The 12,718-nt window shown below is 46.9% G+C and overlaps 1 protein-coding gene across 5 annotated transcripts in view; it reads right to left on the bottom strand.

Annotated features, from left to right (window-relative positions):
• TNC (tenascin C) overlaps nucleotides 1-11,971 on the bottom strand; it is a 91,632-nt gene extending 79,661 nt beyond the window's left edge. For 2 of the 5 annotated variants that reach the window (XM_041762610.1, XM_041762611.1), the window contains exon 1: nucleotides 11,712-11,967. The gene's annotated coding sequence lies outside the window, so the exon portion shown is untranslated. Of the gene's footprint in view, nucleotides 1-11,711 lie in introns of all 5 variants that reach the window. The other 3 variants (XM_041762606.1, XM_041762607.1, XM_041762609.1) reach the window with 3 other exon arrangements.
• Between the last annotated feature and the right edge of the window lie 747 nt (nucleotides 11,972-12,718).

The raw sequence follows: 12,718 nt of genomic DNA, 5'->3' as shown, positions 1-12,718 counted from the left end.
TTCAGTTAAGGCATGAGTGTCAGAGGGTCTAGAAATTACAACTTTCATTCTTGAGAGAATGGACTTATATGAACAAACAAAAATATACGGAAAAGGCAGGAGGACCCATTCTGGACAGCAACATTTAATTCAGCATATCGCAGGAAAGTCAAGAAATTTAGCCTGAGAGAGATAAAAGGCAGAGATGGTTCTGGAGAAATCAAGGATGAATCATACAAATGTGTAACTCTTCTGTCATTCTTTGAAACTTTTTTCAGCATCATGTTTTTGGAGGAGGACTTACCAGATAAGCCTTTATTTCTGCTTCAATCTCTTTATATATGTAAGTACAATATTTCATTGTAATATTTCATTGAAATATTTCATTCTTGCTAGGTTGTGGTGATTGGAAATTATGTGTCTAAATTTAGCACACTTGCAGGAGCCAGTAAATATATTTCTAAATGACCAGACAGTAAATATTTTAGGTTTTGCAACTAGATGATCTATGTCACAAAGATTCAACTCTACTATTACCGAGAAAGTAGCCATAGTCATGGCATGAATGAATGAACATGTCTGTGTTTCAATAAAACTTTATTTATAAAAATAGGCTGTCACCTGGTGGTTTCCTGACCTTTGCTGGAATATAGTAGTAAAACCAAATACAGAGTGAAATGGACAAGAAAGAAACTACCATTTTGTTGAGAGCCTACTATATACCCACTGTGTGCCAGGCCTTATGCTAGATGCTTTTTATACATGTATCATTTATCTCCTCATTTGTCATGACAACCTGTTGAGATAGGTATTATCTGGAAGTTAAATTGAGACTCAGGGAGATTCAATGACTGCTTTAGAGGGGCAGTCAGCATGTGGACCCTAGCCTGTGACTCTAAAATGCATGCTCTCAACTACTACCCTGGGCAGATTCGTCAAGCAACCTCCTGCAGTTCATACAAGGTGAAAATGTAAATTAGCACTGCTCAGTGAAGAGAGAGATCAGAGCCCAAGCAGTCACCTTCACCTTCCATTTCCTAGATCTTTAACAGCAATCTGGTGGCTGTCTGTGTTTAAGCACTGAAATATTTGACCTCTGTCTTTCTCCTGGAGCCTCTGGCTGGACCTCAAGTTTTATACACTTTCCCTCTGGAGAATGCTTAAGCCAAGGTGTACTGTTTGCAAACACTTATTAGCTTTTAGGCAGATGTTGGCAAGTTTCCTTTGGCCTGAGATGGGATTCCAGAGTCTGTTGAAGCCTGGCTGCGCTCATTGATCATAGCCAAAAGGAGTTGCTAATTAGGGTGACACCCGGCTTTTCTTTACCTCTAAAGCTAGGGTTTTTTTTTTTGCTCCAGGCGTGACTATTTCAGACCAAGTGGTTTGCTGGGCTTTTTATTATAGGTCTAGATGAGTGAGAGCAAATTTATAGTCCTTTTAAAAAATCTATGATGCCTTATGCTCCAGTGCAGAATTTACCAGATTACATGCCAAGATGTTTTTAGGTACATGTCCTGTGGAAAATGGCATCTGGGGTCAGATAACTTGGGGAGTGATACTGGGTTAAACAAAGCTGAATAGATTAATTGCTATATCATGTACTTAGATCATGTACTCTTCTCCCCCAGATTTCCCATTGGCTTCTAATTACACTCAGAATAAAATATCAACTCCTACCCACTATCTACAGAGCTCATTTTCCTATTTTATTCTGCTCTCTGCTTAACTGTCATCTCTATGTCTCACCCTATTTAAAAGATCACCCTGGGCAGCCCTGGCGGCGCAGCGGTTTAGCGCCGCCTGCAGCCCAGGGTGTGATCCTGGAGACCCGGGAGTCCCACATGGGGCTTCCTGCATGGAGCCTGCTTCTCCCTCTGTCTGTGTCTCTGCCCCCCCCCCCCCCCCGTGTGCATCTCTATGACAAAATAAATAAATAAATAAATTAATTAATTAATTAAAAAAGAGATCACCCTATTCAGCACCACCTCATTGTTTGTTCCCTTACTGTGTTTTATGTTTCTTCTTAGCAAATACTTGCCTGAAATTGTACTCGCAAGTTTATTTGATTCCTTGTAATTATCTACCTTCTTCCACCATAATGTAAGCTCCATGAGGAGCTTAAAAGGATCATTCATGTCCTCTTACCTACTGTATCTCCATCTTTGGAACCATGTATTGAATATGAGCTAAGAATTCCCAAGAACAGCACACAATGCCAAGGGTCTCCTAAAACCCTTTGGCCACAGAACACCTTTTCAGTTGCATTTCATGAGAATGCTGCTTCACAGGCCACAGTTTTGGGAACCACTTCTCTAATGGAGCCTTATTACCCATGACCATTTCAACAACAGGTAGCAACAACGACAATATAACATTTATATCTGAGTGTCAGTTCTGTGCTAAGCAGTGCACTCACCCTTACGCCATTTAATCATCACACTAACCTTCTGGAGTAGGTGCTACTATTTTGCCTTTACTATGGATGAAAATGAGGGTTAGAGAAATTAAGTAGAGAAGCTAACATGGCCAACATCACGTTGATAAGAAAAGAGCAAGCACTTGAACCCAGCGCTAATGGCAAAACCATACTCTTAGCATTAAGCAATCTTCCCCCTGCACTGTGAATTTCTCCATGTCCTAAGATAGAGAGCTCTTTGTCTCCACCCCTCCCTTGAATCCTTCCCTTCCTCCCACTGGTTGTAGATTGATCCTTGTCATAACCTCCAGATACTAGGATCTCTTGTGATGCAGTCTTGAATTCCCCTACAGGCCTCCTCTGTCCTTGGTACTGGTTTTTTCAAATCCCAGGCAGGGCATGCTTTGATTCCAGAAGCTTCCTCTGAAAGCAAGGGCATTCCTTGAAGAATGAGTCCTAAGATAGTTTCCTGTCCCAGAACAGGGCTGGCTTCCTCCTGTGATATGTTATGACATCACTCTGCACAGTAGAGAGCCCAGAGGGCAAGGCATGAAAACAACGTCAAGTTCTAAGCTTTCTGAATAAACTCTGGTGAGGAAGAAGCCCAAATCTGGGACACAGTAAGGACTCTTGTCTGTGGTTAAAGATTAATTTTATTCCAATTGTGCTCAACTACAGATGAACCAGATACAAATTATCTTTTCAAGAACTTCATTGACAGAAGGAGTTGATCTCTGAGCAGACAGGCAGTTCCAGGATGATAAGGGTGATGACAAAAAGATATGGGGTAGAATGGGTTGACAATAAAAAAAATCTCATCTACCCAGAGGAGGCAGGTGGTTCCTGAACTGAATTTTAAAAGGAGATTATGAGTAGATGAAAAACATAGGGAAGGATATTCTAGGAAAGGGAGAATGGCATTTGCCAGGGCACAAAAAGCATGAAATAGATGGTGCTGAGAGCATGGATTACAGCTGAAGTACAAGGCCTGTTTGGAGGCCCGAAGAAAACCATGAAAGAATTTGAAAAGTCAGGCTGGAGATATGATTTTTTCCTGTGGCTAGAAGAGCATCATTTGCAAATATTTAAGCCTGGGATTGTTTACCTACAACCCCAGTTGAGGGATAGATTGAAAGGAAAGCCTGGTGGGATGGGAGCCAATGGAGAAACTATTGCTATGGTCCATCTGTGAGATGCATGACCCGAAATGGGATGATGAGGGAGGGGTGGAAGGCAATGAACTGATTTACTTATTAAGGCAAAAGAATTTACAAGATTTGAAATATGGTGGCTTAGTAAGGAAAAAGTGGAAAGGGAGCAATAATTAATCCTAAATTTCTAATCTTCGTTATAACTGCTAAGAGAGGAATAGGTTGAGTTTCAGTTTTTGTCACTTTGAATATCTTGCCTTTGAGTGAAATACATTTGAAGTCATTGCCTTGGAAAGCCTTGTCCTGAGATATTTAAGAGGAATTATGTCTCCCCAATGAACTAGTACATCTAATGCAAAACATCTGGCTCCCCTTTATAAATGAATGGAAAGCTTAAGTAAGATACAGCCCACTCTAGTGGCTGCCATAATTATTGATTGCTCATCAACAGAAGTGTAGGTGGGTTGGGTGAACTTGTTATTGTTAAGAAGTTGTCAGAAATAGGTGACATTGGAGCACTGGGGTGCTCCAGAGAAGCTCTAAGAGAGGCCCCAATGATATGCCCCTGCTACCTTTGTGCAATTCTCTTTCCTTGAGTGTGGGATGGCCTAGTGGCTTATTTTTAACCGAAAAATATGGGTAAGGTGATGGGTATCACTTCCACAATTAAGCTGTGCAAGACTGTGATGTCTATTTGCTTGCAGACTGCTCCCCCCCGCCCCGTTGGCTTTGATGAAACATATGGTCATGTCGGAGAATTCCATGTGGCAAGGAACTGAGGGTGGCCTTGGGCCAATAGACCTCAAGGAACTGAATGTAGCCAACAACCACGTCAGTGAGCTTGGAAGCTAATAATTCCCCAGTTGAACCTTCGGATGAGACCCCAATTCTGGCCAACATTGTTAGTGTAGCCTCATGAGAGACCATGAAGCTGAACATCCAGCTAAGTTATGCTCAGATTCCTAACCTACACACATTGTAAGATAACAAATTGGGTGTTATTTTAAATCACCAAATTTCATGGCAATTTGTTATGCAGCAAGAGATAACAAATACAGTGCACTCTTGCTTCACCCCATGTGTGCTAAAGCTGTTCAGAGAATAAGACTCTACTAATTTTTCATTTGTAAATAATATATTAACTCTGACTCTCTTTTTTTTTTTTTTTTTTTAATATAGTCTCTGGCTTCCAAGAGCAAGAGTCAGAAGACCTCAGACTGAGTTCTGACCCTGTTGCCAACTGGCGTGGGATTTTAGAAGGACTTTTCCCTCCTCTGAGTCTCAGTTTCACCATCTTCCAAATGAGGGAAGTTAAACCAGGCCAGCAATTTACAAAAAAACTTTAAATTTATTTATTTATTTATTTTTTTGCCACAGAACTCTTTCACCAAATGACATTTCATAAGGAAGCTCTGTGCACAAAACAGATATAAGTGAAGGGGCTTAAATTAAAGTAAGATTGAATGGAGCCCCTGCTTGGCCTCACCATCTCTCCATGGCAGTCCCCAAATCACCTTGGAGGAGTCTTTTGAATCCTGTCTCCAAACCTGTGGCTTAGAGGCTGCTGATGAGCCCTTTTAATTCCAATATTCTACAGGTTCTAACAAAAAAAAATTTTTTTAACAAACTACCTATAATTTAGAGCACTCTACTGTGACGTCTCTGCATCCAGCTTCCTCAGTGTGACTATCCCAGGACCCAGGCCATCCATTTCCCAGAGAGAAGCCACCCAAGCTTCCCTTGGGGACAGCACTGAAAGTGCAAGGGCCTGGCATGAGCTCATCTTCACTTCCCTGAGCTCCCCAGCAGGTGCGTTTTCTCCTGCTCCTCAGGTCTGCCTCTCCCAGACTGTTTCTTTCCTAGGTGGAAAGTCACGGCTTCCTTGTCTGGATGTACTCAGAGGCTCTATTATTATTGCTGCTGTGGTGGTTATTTTGTATCTTGGTGCCTACCCTGGATGCAGTATTTCGGAGAGTCTCTGGCTGGTAGAGTGTCCAGTGCTGCTTCAGGCTCTCTTGTTCTGGCTGTGGTGCGTCACTTTCTGCAGTGAGGCTGCATGTGTCCATAATGCACCCCATGCCTACAGCAAAGTTCCCCAGCACACAGTTATTAGCCAGGACTTCTTTATACTGCATTTGTAGCCTTAGAGACCAAAATTATACTGACTTGCACTCAATATTCAGTCCCTGCCATGTTTCTTTCTATCAAGTATGGTCTTGTCCCTGAAAATGTCCCTAGGTGATAAATTTTGAGTTCTGCTACCCCACCAAAGTAGACCCTTGCCTGAAAGGGGGGATTCTACTGCCAATTATTTCTCTTATCTGTTAGGCGTTGCCCTCTCTTCTGAACAACCCTTCAAAAATGAAATAGTCCTCTAGAAAGCAGCCTGCTTGCTGCCTTGAACTGTCTTATCTGAGAAATGGGAATAAGACCTGAGTGCTCAGTGGCACAGTGAAGGGAGCATAGCTGTGGGAGTCGGGAGTGACATCACTTTGCACTTTGTGCAAATGACAGCTTTACTAGGCCTCCGTTTACTTACCTGTAAGGTTATCTATAGTTGCTGGGACCATCTGAGAGTGAAGCATAGAAAAGCTATTTTATACATTTACGGATTTATGTGTATCCTACTTTGAGAAAAATTGATTCAGGTTATGAAGATGCTTCAAAAACCATGAGACGCAATTCAGAAGCAAGGCAGTGCTGTGCTATTGTTCCATTTCCTTTGGAACGGCAGAGAGGATCTCCAGCAATAACCTACTGAGGGCCTGGCACCTGTCAGCAGCTGGCTAGGCTTTGGGGAAAATGAGCACCAGTGAGACATAGTTCCTGCCGGATGACCTTGACCTCAGGGATGTGCAGTTAGGTGCGGTGGGGTGGGGGGTGATCATCAAAGTATTTATGATACACAGATATCAGTGGGGGAAGCAGAAAGTTCTGTAGGAATTCGGAATTGGGGTATTTGAGCCAGCCTGTGGGGCAAGCATGGCTTTGTCAGGCAGCACTTGCTTAGTCTGTGCACACGCTTTGGGTCTCAGGCTGGTGAGGGGCTCCGGGGTGTGGACCAGGCTTCACCCTGGGCTGCCTAGAGCCCAGTAGAGGGAACACATTACATTAGCCACTACACACTAATTATTTAATTATGGTTTCCACAGGAAGTGAAATCAGGAGGAGCAAGTCAGAGATATTACCAGTGGCTGCCCTGTGGAAGAGAGCACTGGGGTCTGAAAGATGAGCTTTTGATTCTTTCCTAGCTTTGTGATGTCCAGCCCTCTCTGTTGTCAGAAGACAAATACAATTGAGGCGCCGAGCGTCTATCCTAATGGTTAGAACCACATGTTCAGGCCCATGAACTGGGTTTGGGCTCTGGCTCCAGTATTTACTATCTGGGTGGTCTTGGGGAAGCTACTTAAACTTTTTGAGCTTCAGATTCCCCGTGTTTGAAGGGGAGGCAGTTACACTTGCTGGATGGTTGACAATTCGAAGGCAAAATGCCTGTAGAGTTGTTGGGAAATGTTAGCTATTACAATCACCCCAACACCGCTGCTAGAAGAACTTTTTGGACCTGTTTACGCAGAAGTTCATAGCAGCCAGCTCACCGCCTCGAGGGCAAGAGTGAACCAGTAGCTAGTCCTGAAGGAAAGATGTTGACTTTCAGAGCTTACCAAATCTCTCTGGCTCTTGACATAGGATGGTTTTTCATGGAGGGGTGGGGGGTGGAGGCCAACCAAACAACCTTTGGTTGTTAAAGGACCAACCAAAACTATTCGAGTTACTCTGGCTACATAATTAAGAACCTGTGAATTTCAGGAAATTTCAAAAGATCAGAGACAACTCGGCATTTTTTTTTTTCACTTCCATCCACAAATAGACTAGAAATGAATATGGAAGGGGTTTTCCTCACACAATCTGCTTTCAGAGTGGGCAGTTTGCTTTGATTCCTTGATGGAGGGTCAAGCGATACAATGATAGTGCTGAATTAGGTTGTTGCTGGATAGAGGCTAGAAATACGAGATGAAGGAGAAGGAAACAGGACAAAAAATTCTAGACTTAAGGGCATTACTGAAATAAAAGTCTGGTCACCAGGGTTAAAGTCAGGGAGGCACACAGACTCTTCTCTACCAAGGAGTCACAAGGTATGCACAGCCCCTTGGTGGTAGGTCAGGCCACTGCGGCCCTTTGTTTGGATGGAATTAATCCTGGAGATGGCAGGAGTTGGATGGGGTTTCCCCACCTTGGAAGAGAGCCTTCATCTCATGTTTCCCACATGTTGAAGATGTTCAAACTGGCCGGGTTTAGATTCACGGGAATCCCCTGTGATCGTCTCAAAGCGAGAAGTGACTGGACCATAGCCCTCACGTCTAAGACTTCAGGGGAATTTGTAGCTTGGAGCCTACAATCATTTCCTGATCATGCTGAGGTTCGCTGCCCCAGGGCTGGGCAACCTGATTCACTCTGTACCCCCTCAGCCCCATCAACCCTTATAAACCAGGTGCTTGGTTCACCTGGCTCTCAGAGAGGGTGCGGACACAGGTACGGTCCTGCTTTTCCCATCCAAGCTCCAACCTGCAGAGCCCAGCAAAGTCTGTGCCTCCTTTCCTGGGATGAAAATCAACAGTAGTGACCTGATGGCTACCTTTAGTGTCCTTCTTCTCTCCCTCTCGGAGCTGAAATTTGAACTTTGCTGTTTCCAGGCAGAGAATTGTGCCACTATAAGCTGACCTTTCCCGAGCACCACGAAAAATGATCTAGGCAGGGCTATTCTGTAGAGTCAATAGACACCAATGCCAGTCGGGGGCTTCTCCACCGTCTGGCCAATCACTAAAGAGATCACTCAAGGTTCGATATGAGGTCAGCCCTGCCCTTCAGGAAGCAACGCAGCACAGTGGAAAGAATCGTAGAGTTTAAGCCAGAAAGTTTGGGTTCAAAGCCAACCCCTGCTCCTCACTTACGGAAAGCCCTCATTGAGCCACTTAGCTTCTTTGGGCTCTTGTTCTTTGTCCATAAAATGGGGCCATTTGTAACTTGTCGTGTTGGGGTAAGAATCAGATGAGAATAACAACAGGCCCTGCTATCTCGCATGTGCTCCACGGGTAGCTCTTCATGATATCACCGTGTGTGTGTGTGTGTGTGTGTGTGTGTGTGTGTGTGTTGTATCAGCACCCGAGGAGCCGTGGATTTGGAGTGAGCTAAATGTTCGTTACCTACTTTCTACTTTTTCAAACTCTCGTGACTTCAGTGTGGGGGGACTTGACGTCAGCTAGATACTTTGCCCTGTAAGAAAACACGACCGACCGTGTGTCTCTGGCAATCCTGGGGAAGGAGGGACTAGGTGTTCTTGGTTCACTGTGAGCATCAGAAGGGGTAGGATTAGGGGGGACGTGTTTTTCATTCTGTCAGCTTGAATTCCCTTTCCAAATTCCATTCTGGTTATACGATCAGGCTACTGCTGTATTTATGGGTGGCCACAGTCTGGCTGGAGGGGTAGAGTTAGTCAGAGTTATTTTTCCTTTTCCCCTTCTAAAGGCAGCAAGCGCAAGAAGTAGCAGCATTCTGGAGGAACACAGGGAAGTGTGCTTCTGATTTGGGGATCATCGGGACCTGGGGCTGAAAACTGGCTCCATCACCCCGTGTTCTAGGGCTCTAGAAAAATTATTCATCCTCTCTACTCTTCAACCTATATCTTTGACCACCAGGCATGGTCCGTTTCTCAGGGACGTATTGTGGATATTTAGCGAGGTGATGTACACAAGGGGGCTGTAGCATAAAGTGGGCTCTCCATGTATTTTGCCTATTGTTATCATCAGAATTAATTAAAATAATCGTCCTCCGTTAAGCATTTCATACTTCCCATGTACTTGTCTACTGTACTGCTTGGGGAACTGCACTGACTCCTGTTACGGGTGGAGGGACATGGAGGGGCAAACACCCCCACTGAGGTGCAAAATCGCAGCCTGAATGTGCACTGCCCGGCTTCATGATTTTTAACTGTGTCATTTAAGGTCATTTAAGGTCCTGTGCAAATGCCCTGGGGGTGGAGAAGAGTGGGGTGAGTTTCAGACCCTCCACCCCACTTCAACCAAAGCAGCCCCACATCTACCTGTCATATTGGAGGCCTGCCATCAATTTCATCTAAGGAATATTTCAGCTAAATATATGAAAACCCCTGTCTTAGAACACGAATTTCAGATAAGTCCTTATAAATTGATAAGCAAGAAAACCAAGAAAAACCTCCATTTATGGAGCCTTTGCCATGTGTCAGCTACTGAGTCCGCCCTGTATTATCTCCTTTGGATGTCGCGAGAGCCCTGAGGGATAGAGATCGTCATCCTCTCTGCACAGACAACAAAACCGAGGGCTGGGAGATCAGTGACTTCTTTGGGGAGAGGAGTCAGTCAGTAGAAGATGGGATAGGGAAGCTAGGTTTTTCAAACAAGGCATAGAGAAAAAAATCCTTCCAGACTGTAGAGTTGGTAATATCCCCTTTTAATCCTTTATCCGATGACACTGTTCTGAGCAAAACCGAGCATATTCATGGAGCGCGCGCGTTTCTTCCCCCAGACGCCGTCACCTACCTGAATCACACGTATGCTCAGGGCACAAGCACATCCACTGCAATGGGCTCAGCTGCACACGACACCAGCAAACTTTCCCCCGGTTTCTCTAGCGCCGGACAAACCTCCCCCCAGTCCTCCGTTGGGCTTAGGGAAGGCAAGGCGGGAAGCTGGCGGGGGTGGGCAGCGAGCGGGTTTTATTATTTCTAAAGCACATATGGGAAAGCTTCATAAAAAAAGGGGGGGAAAGGTCCACAAAACATGAAAAAGAGGCATTCATTCTTCAAGTGGGGCTCCCTGTCCCGCTCTCACTCTGGACGGAAAGCATTGCCAAGGAGCAACCTCCCCCCCACCAGCAGCATCGGGCTTTACGATGAATCTGCAAACGCCCCAGCCCGAAACCTTGTGCATTCTGGACGCAGAACTCAACGTTTACATCCAGCCCCGGGCTGCTCCCTTTCCCCTGACCTATGCCAAACAGCCTCCTACTTAGAAAATACAGCCAAGCCTCCGACCTGCCAGCCCAGCGAGACACCCTTAGATGGGGGAGATGAAGAGAAGGGGGTTGGGGGCCAGGGGTGAGGTGCACAGGGGGACCAGCCCCAGACTGCCTAGATGCCTCTCATAACTTCCGAGGAGGTCAATGACAGGGTTTGACAGTGACAATGATTATCTGAACTTCCGGTTACTGAGCACTCGCTCTCCCAAATGCTTTGTGTCCTGTTTCCTCCTCGGAATGACAACCCAGGTTGTCATCCTCATTGGAGAGAAGTGGACACCGAAGCTCATAGGGGTTGCATAATCTCATCAGGGTAACATCCTGATGGTGGTGGTGGGGACACCAGAATGACAGACCCCCTATCGTCAGACCCCGAGCTCCGGGTCCCCACTGATGAAAGAGAGGCTCAAGCTCCCCAGACATGCACACCTACCCGGCCCAAGGATCGGCGAATCAGGAGCCCCCCCGCCCTCCAGAGTGGCAGCTGGTGCCCACCCTTCCCACCCTGTCCTCCGCAGCTGCTCATCTGGCCCTAGCAGTCACCTCCTCCCTCCTGTCCTCCAGCCCTCATCCCTTTCTGCGTCTTGCCACAGGGAACGTGTCGTGGAATAAGGGATGGATACAAAGCTTTGGTAAATTGTGAGGTGAGCACTGTTTGGAGATACAATTTTATTGTTCTCTGCGTAATCCTCTCTCAACCTGTCCCTAACCTGTCCCAGCGTGAGGCATGAACGGTCTCCACCTTCCCATCATCCTACCACTCTCACTCTCAAACAAAAATATTCACAGGTGACTCAGCCAGGGGCAGGGCGGGGGACAGTTAAGAGAAAATTCCTACTTTTCCTGCGAAGAACACAGAGATACAAACTTTACAGAAAGTTCCTTCCAGGTGCTACTGTCCCTAGAACTAAGACAACCCCCCACCCCATTCCTCAAGCCACAAGACGGGAAGGGGCAAGGAGAAGAGTCAAGGTGCATCATCCCAAATACCCCATTCTGGCAGCAGCGAAGACACAGCCAAAGTTGTCTAATCATGACCCCGCAAGCCCTTTGGTACCAGGAATGCAAACCGTGCGCCCTAAGGATCTTAGGTGATGGGGGTGAAACACACTTACCTTTCCGGAGGTCGGGACAGACCTAGATCCTTGAATGGACCAGCTCCATGGAAGAAGTAGCTGGATGTGAGCAGCGGGGCTCCCACGTGCGCTGCCCCCAGGGTCACCCCGCGCCGCAGGGTCCTTGGGCGAGGAGAGGCGGCGTGTGTGCGCCGGAGCGGTGACAGTAGGCAGGCTGTGGCCAGCGCAGCCAGCTTTGGCTGGCTTATATAGCAGCTCCTTCCTCTGTAACGGGACGCCTCGCCTCCAGACATCCTTTCCTACTTTTTCAGTTGGTGAATTAAAGGAACAGCCCTCCCAGCGGAACGGGGTTAGCTCATGAAAGACGCACTCCCTCCCTGCTCCCTGCCAGGAAAGGAACCCATTTGCATACAATTTATGGCGAAAGTAGGAATTCCAGCTTCCCTCGGTCGGCCTCCTCCCCTTCTCTCTCCACACCCCCCACCCCCATCCAGAGCAGCTGTTCGCTAGGTGTGATTTTTGCCCGGCTCCCCAAGCAGATTTTCTGATTGTGAGACCGAAGCCCCGGGAGGAGCGAGGGGGAGCAGGATCGCAGCCCGGGCTCTGCTGCTCAGGCAAGGCTGGAAGGGCGCCCCGGGGCTCGCCCGGGCTCTGGGCGGCAGCTGCTCAGGGGCACCTTGGAGAGCCAGCCAGGCCAGCCCGGTTCCTGGAAAGAGGAGATAAAGCCCTTCGGAACCCAGGATTAGCTCCCAGCAGGTGGGGCGGCGGGCCTGGGTAGGAGGGAGCCGTGCCCAGCTGCCCCCAGGCTCCCCTGGGCAGCCCCAGGGCCCCTGTGCCCGGGCCTGTCTTCTAAGCAGCACTTCTGGGGAAAGTTCTCTATAAACTTTTCTCCCCGGTGCAGCAAGGTGCCCAGCAAAAAGAAAAGAAAATGTGTCTCAATCTTTGAGACACAAGCTGTGCCTTTGCTCTCCAGCCTGCTGTGGATTCTTTCCAAGCTTTGAGTCACCCGGTGGTGCGGTGGTGCGGGGTTAGCATGCGCTGAGCAG

The sequence above is a fragment of the Vulpes lagopus genome, chromosome 7, assembly GCF_018345385.1.
Source record: "Vulpes lagopus strain Blue_001 chromosome 7, ASM1834538v1, whole genome shotgun sequence".
Classification (NCBI taxonomy): domain Eukaryota; kingdom Metazoa; phylum Chordata; class Mammalia; order Carnivora; family Canidae; genus Vulpes; species Vulpes lagopus.
Note: the sequence above shows the minus strand (reverse complement) of the source record. Positions and strands in the feature narration are given on the sequence as shown.